Source organism: Crinia signifera, chromosome 12 (genome assembly GCF_055691185.1).
Source record: "Crinia signifera chromosome 12, ASM5569118v1, whole genome shotgun sequence".
NCBI lineage: Eukaryota > Metazoa > Chordata > Amphibia > Anura > Myobatrachidae > Crinia > Crinia signifera.
Window position 1 is genome coordinate 79,914,965 of NC_139228.1, and position 7,171 is coordinate 79,922,135.

Here is a 7,171-nt window from a genome sequence, read left to right on the forward strand (position 1 = left end):
TGAAAACACAAATGTAGAAAAAATATATTCTCAATTTCCAGGTAGCCGTCGTGTGTGCAATCAAACGCTCAACCATGACTAGCCTGAGTACCTCTCGCCTCCGCTGGGTGGCGCCCGAGCTGTGCAGATGAATGTTACCTGTGCTGATAACCTTAAAGTCTTTCAAGGAAAGTCTTGATTCGGTGCTAAGCATGTAACGGATCAGTTAATCAGACAGACAGGAGAATTAGCTAAATATTGTATATGACTGCATTTTAAATGTTATTTTATGTGTCTGCACTGTTGTGGTCTGGCTGTGTAATTGCATCAGTATGTGCCTTCTGTCATTACAGAGAGACTGTGGTTGGTGTGTGTGTGTGTGTGTGTGTGTGTGTGTGTGTGTGTGTGTGTGTGTGTGTGTGTGTGTGTGTGTGTGTGTGTGTGTGTGTGTGTGTGTGTGTGTGTGTGTTACATTTTGCCATGCATCTATATAGCCTGCCAAGTAGAGACAGGAGTATGTTGCTGCCAGAAGCAATGGTGAAGCCAGCTCCCAAACTTTCAACGCTCTTCTAAGTGCCATACATTAGAAGCTGTCACCTCTCAAAGGCTGTTTTGTTCTCTCTCTCTGAATCTTTTGACAGATGCATGACGAGCAGAGGCCAATGTGTCCTACTAGGCAGGAACTGTTGTTTAAATTTTCATCTTCAAGTTGACAAAGCAAAGGGTAAGAGTCCCAGGTCCCTCTGCCTCCCCTTGCTCCCGTCTCTAGCTAGCCCTGTGGGACCATGGCATGTATACAAACTGTGGTCCCATTTCTACCAACATGTGTCAGCAGCCCCCCAGGAATGCAGAGATTGTAACACAACATAAAGATCCGAATGTGGCATTACAAAAAAAAACACACACCCAATGGGGTTAAGTATTTTCAGAATAGATACTGGCAGCATCTCAGATAGGACTTCTGGGAAGATGACCCCTAACCGTCAAGGGGTAGTTTCTGTATAATGTCTGGGCAGATTTTTTTTTTTTTTCCTTTCTACAAAATGAGACATTTCTGTTGCACTAATAGTGGCCATTAACAGCCTGCACACGTAGAAATAGCCCAACATCTGCCTGGTAATAAGGAGAGAAGCCGGAGAGGGCTCACAGACCCTCTAGTAACATTTGGGATCAGTGTATGTGAATCTCACAAAGGGAAATCTTAGAAAAGCAGAGACTCCGACTTCATTATTTCCCTTTTCTTCTCCCAGGCGTTATAATGTGTGAATAAAGCATTGTGTTCCCCAAATAAAAGGGAACTCAGAAAGTCCATGTACAATTGATGATATGTATTATTTCTAAAGATTACTACGACGGCTATTAAAAAAAAAAAAAAAAAAAAACTAAACAAATTCTTGTTTTGCTTTTTTTTAAAGCCATCAATTTAAGGAGTAGAGTAGAAATTTAGCAGCTAATTGGTTTAAACCGGTCTCGTACTTGTTGCATAGTTTGGGAGGCATTAGTAGAACGATTCTATATGAATCCCCTGGCAGCGGAATGGTGCAGTTCTTATTTCTAATTCATTTCCTAAAGATCAGATCTAATCAGATCTACACCCCAATGTTTGATATAAGGTCTCAGTACTGGAAGGGCTTGTATCTAATATCTGATTTACTTCGAAATGTCCCTGTTGCCGATTAGGAGTGGTTATGGTGACATTTGCACAGTAATACCTTTTTCTGAACTTCCATAAAATGACAAAGAAAAATGACAATGTCACTTAAACCCCCACATTAGTTGCATGGTCATCTGCGCCTACTATTAATCTACTTGTAGTTGGCTTTCCTCGGGTGTCTTTTTTGGTCTTTATATTTTTTGTATTTTATGCGACTTTGGGTTTTTTATATCCAGCGTTTGTGTGTCTACATCAATGACACCGTGAATTCCCCTAGGATAAATGCCATCGAGGTACAAAAAAAAAATGCAATCAATGCCATCATTTTGTGGTTTGATTTCAAATATATCGGATAATATTAATCGCAACTGTATTGCAGCGTTTCTATTGCTGATTATACTTCTAATTCCGCGCTATGATAAGGTTCCTTAGACCGTATTATTGCAACAAAAAGGTCCCTTAGATGATAAATATATAATTGTATCTACAAAATCTGAAGAATCGGAATCTATTTTTGAAATATTTGTTATATAGTTCTATTGCAACATTGTACGCAAATGCTATAGTTGTTATCGCTGTCGGTGAACGGTTAAACTCAATAGCATTTTGTTTTCCCCAAAACGTGTCGATAAATTGTACAAATCAGCCAGGGACAGATCCTACCTGAGATTATACTAAGGATATATGTGTAAAATCAATAGAGATTTAAGGGAAGCGAATATACTGGAAGTAAACAATGGCCTGTAGATGGCGCTGTGTTGGCATTGAGTATAACCTTTGTGGATTATACATTTCTAAAGGTTTGGATGGAAAAATAATATTTCACTCTATTTAATTCTCTTCATTTACGAGAAACCCCCTCAAATTCGTAAACTGAAAATGTGTTTCATCTCCACATGCCTGTGAATAAAAAAAAAAAAACAGTTTGAATAAATAGCTTATTTCTAAACATGTTGTTGTCAGTGTTAAACACCCTATGTCATTTTTATTCAAACACTAACATGATTACACCCAATTATATATTCAGCAGTCTTCCTTATTTTAGAGTAAATTTGCCTGTCTTTAATAAAACCAGACATAATGGTTCTCGTTCTAGATCCTGCCTCCCTTTCGGTAATTTGATTGAATTACACCTTCAATATGTCTAGATTTTCATACATCACATTTCAAGGTCCCACTATGTCTAGAAAATACAAGATTTGCACATTTCACTTCATGCGAATTCGTAGAACGAATTCGTCATCTCGAATTTCAGTAGAATATTTGCATACATAATTATATATATATATATATATATATATATATATATATATATATATATATATATATATATATATATATATATATCCCTTGATTTTACCCGTTGCATTATAACAACACTCCGAGTATTTTTTATTATTTTTTATTGCTATTATTTCTTCTGTGTGTGTGAAAATAATATGGATGGTTTGTTACTAATGTAACCGACGCCACATCAGTATTGTTTGGGAAACTTGTTTTTCTAATGGTTCTGTTGTGGATAATGCGTTTCAAAACAAAAGGACATGTAGAGGCAAGTTGTTCAGTTATAATATTTATCAAGGGATGTTGGATATAGACACAGTGCAACAGAAAAGAAAAAAACTACAAAAAAGCCAATTACATCGCTCCTAGCAATTAGTGCAATTATCTATATACTGTTCCTATGTTGTTTTAGCCGAGGTGTAATAACCTCGCCTCAGGTATAGGTAGGATTCGATTAGACTGTTGCAGATTGTGTTTATGAAAATACATCGTAGTTTATAGAGATTACACCTTTACAAATTGCATACGATTATCAACCTTGTGTTTAAAATTCCAACTGCAAGACTAGAATACAAACAACAACATTATAATTACTGCACATAATCGGGAATATAAATCATACTATATTTGCCATATGGTGAAGGTGAATACTCTTTCTGTAAAATGAATATATTGCATTTGTTTATAGGAAAACAAGGTGTATTTTCGAGAAAAGTGCGGTGACATATAACTTGCAGAAGCAGAAATATACACATTCATCTGTATGGAAGATCGCCGCATTGTAATCGCACCTGCGACAAAGGGACCATTGTGCAATAATATAATTATCATTTTAATGTAAATCTCCGCTTGCTCCCAATCTCCACCTCATTCTCTCTGAGGGTTATTCCCGATAATGGTTCTGTGCACGGAAATAGACTATTTCATCTCTGCCTCACTTTTTATTTATTTATTTTGCGCCCAGGAAATAAAGTTTTTTATTTGCTATTTTCCCTATAAGTGTATGCAATTATTATAATGACTAATAGTTGTTTACAGTCTCGTTAGCGGCATCAAACCCAAAACCTTTGTTTTACCAAAATCATTGCAAACCTACTGTACAAACATCTCCCAACAGGATGTCATAGAAGCGAGTCATTGGGGAACACCAGTGCCCAGAGGTAGGGCTGCTCTGTAAAATCAGGGAGGAGGGGTGGCACAGAGGGTGACGTCTCCCCAAAAAGCGGTGTATTATGGATGTCACTGAATTGCGATATACAGAGAGAAATGGACTATGTTAATTCTATCCAAATTCAGGGCCGCCATGGGGAAAACAGAAATCACATAAACAGATAGACATGACGTCATTGGTGCACTATATAACTGCAACCACTTTTTCCTTTAATTTGGGGAAAGTGCTGCTGGATTGGGTGTTTCCTTGACCCCCTGTACATGCCTAAAATATACACTGTTGGGTTTAATGAAGATTTAAAACGCTCACACCCAAGAAAGAGACACGAAGATGAAATTGCAGGGGTGCTCCTCTCTCCCAATAATGCATTAACTATGGTCCCAGCACCGTCTACAATTGACAGCTTAATTTCTGCCATTCACTGAGCAGAATGTAGATAAGCAATTGAGAAAACACTCCGGTATAATCTTAAGGGTCTCAGTAAAATCAGACTCTATTCTGTCCCCTTTTTAAAACATACATAATCATGAACTGCCAGAATCACTTCTCTCACCTACAGATACAACACACCAGAGGTGACAGGCAGCTAAATAAGGGGTCACTCTTCTGGAAGCAAACTGCATTTATGGAAACATTTGGCTTTGGGTTGTCATACAGGGCCGCCATGGTAAAGTGTCGCCAGCCAATCTTACAGCCATTAGACTTGTGAGTTCCCAACCCACTGACCAGTGTAGCAGGCTTCCCGGGATCCCCCAGCAGATGTTATTTTGCATCGTCCCTGAGCGCTTCTTTAGTAAATATGGGATCTTGTTTTCAGGGTTTTTTATTTATTTATTTATTTGTTTATTGAAAAATACAGGTTTGACTTTTTTAGGACTCAAAAGTCTGTCTGGGAGATAGATGGATAGATAGATAGATAGATAGATAGATAGATAGATAGATAGATAGATTACATTAGATGCATATGTACTGCAGGAATCATGGATGAGATCCAGCCTGAAACGCAGGGAAACTTTTTGTATACGGAAGTCACCGGAAGCATTTAATTACCTGTGGAAAGGAAAGTTCTTATGTGGTGTAATATGAAACATTATAAAATGAGATTGGTATTTGCATCTTGAATACAATTTGATATCTCCAATGCTATGTCTATTAAAGTACAGAGATAGATAGATGATAGATAGATAGATAGATAGATAGATAGATAGATAGATAGATAGATAGATAGATAGATAGATAGATATTTCTGACGATGCATTGTATATAATTTATTATCAAGCAGAGAGTTAATTCATTTGGTGCAGTTAAAATTTAAGTAATGTCCCTATATTATTATTATTATTATTATTATTATTATTATTATTAATGTTGTTGTTGTTATTATTATTATTATTATTATTATTATTATTATTATTATTATTATTATTATTATTACCACCTCTACAGTGCAGCACAATAAACCAGACACGATAATCGTGGATTACTTATACATAGCTACATCTCCTATCATACACCCATATTGCAGTCACTGTTTCTGGCCTGTGGCTTATTGCTACTTTTTTCCTTTGTTTATTTTATTTCGGTTTTTTTTTTTACTGTAATAGAATAAGAAACAGCCACAATTTGAAGGGATTCCTTTCCTCCGACAGGCATTATTAATATATGGGCAGCCGTCCCACAAACATTTCCTGCCTCCATCCTATGGTTACACATTGACTGGTGTAAGTGCAAATTAATCAGCAGGTCCACATAAATACCGAGCTCATGCACAGAGGCAGCAGACACTACACTATTTGGTTATGCAGCATTACTAGGCAGGTTAACTCCTTTGTCTGAAGCTCGGTCCTGGTGCATTGACTGTGGTGTAGGCCCTAATGCAGGGTAGCAGACAGAGGTATTGGGTGCAGATACTTCCCCAGGCCGGGGGACCTGCACAAGCTATAGAAAACTATACAGGTGGATCTGTGCACACACATATATCACATCGGTGTGTGTTCCTATGGTTGTGTTTCTGATGTGTGTGTTCCTATGGTTGTGTTTCTGATGTGTGTGTTCCTATGGTTGTGTTTTTGATGTGTGTGTTTCTCCTTTCTGCTTCCATTCTCCTGGTTTTCAGGCAATTTTGCCTGTGCCATAATGTTATGATGGGAGACTGGGGAAATGACAGGCCAGGAACAATCTTGTCTTAATCATCAGGTTCTTAAATTAGTTTACAGCTGATGTGTGTGTGTGTGTGTGTGTGTGTGTGTGTGTGTGTGTGTACACAGTATGTGTGCATGTTTTGTTTTGGTGTGTGTATGTGTGTGTGTGTGTGTGTGTGTGTGTGTGTGTGTACAGTATGTGTGCATGTTTTGTTTTGGTGTGTGTGTGTGTGTGTGTGTGTACAGTATGTGTGCATGTTTTGTTTTGGTGTGTGTGTGTATGTGTGTGTGTGTGTGTGTGTGTGTGTGTGTGTGTGTGTACAGTATGTGTGCATATTTTGTTTAGGTGTGTGTGTGTGTGTGTGTGTGTGTGTGTACAGTATGTGTGCATGTTTTGTTTTAGTGTGTGTGTGTGTGTGTGTGTGTGTGTGTGTACAGTATGTGTGCATATTTTGTTTAGGTGTGTGTGTGTGTGTGTGTGTGTGTGTGTGTGTGTGTACAGTATGTGTGCATGTTTTGTTTTAGTGTGTGTGTGTGTGTGTGTGTGTGTGTGTGTGTGTACAGTATGTGTGCATGTTTTGTTTTGGTGTGTATGTACAGTATGTGCATGTTTTGTTTTGGTGTGTGAGTGTGTGTACAGTATGTGTGCATGTTTTGTTTTGGTGTGTGTGTGTGTGTGTGTGCTCACTCTCTGAATCTGCTGACAACCTGCAGATTTATTAATGAGTGATAGAGTTGCTGGGCTGCCTACAACTGTCACAGTTTGTGGTGTGAAGGCCCCTCACTGGGAAGTTTGGTTCTCTCCTGTTCTTGCAAAGTTAATCGTAGAACCTGTAACGAAAACCCACAGATTGGGGACTCAACACAACGCAGTCACATCTAATCACTGCACCCAGAGCAGCTGCTCCAGATTACATCGGATTGGAATCGGAGACGATGGAG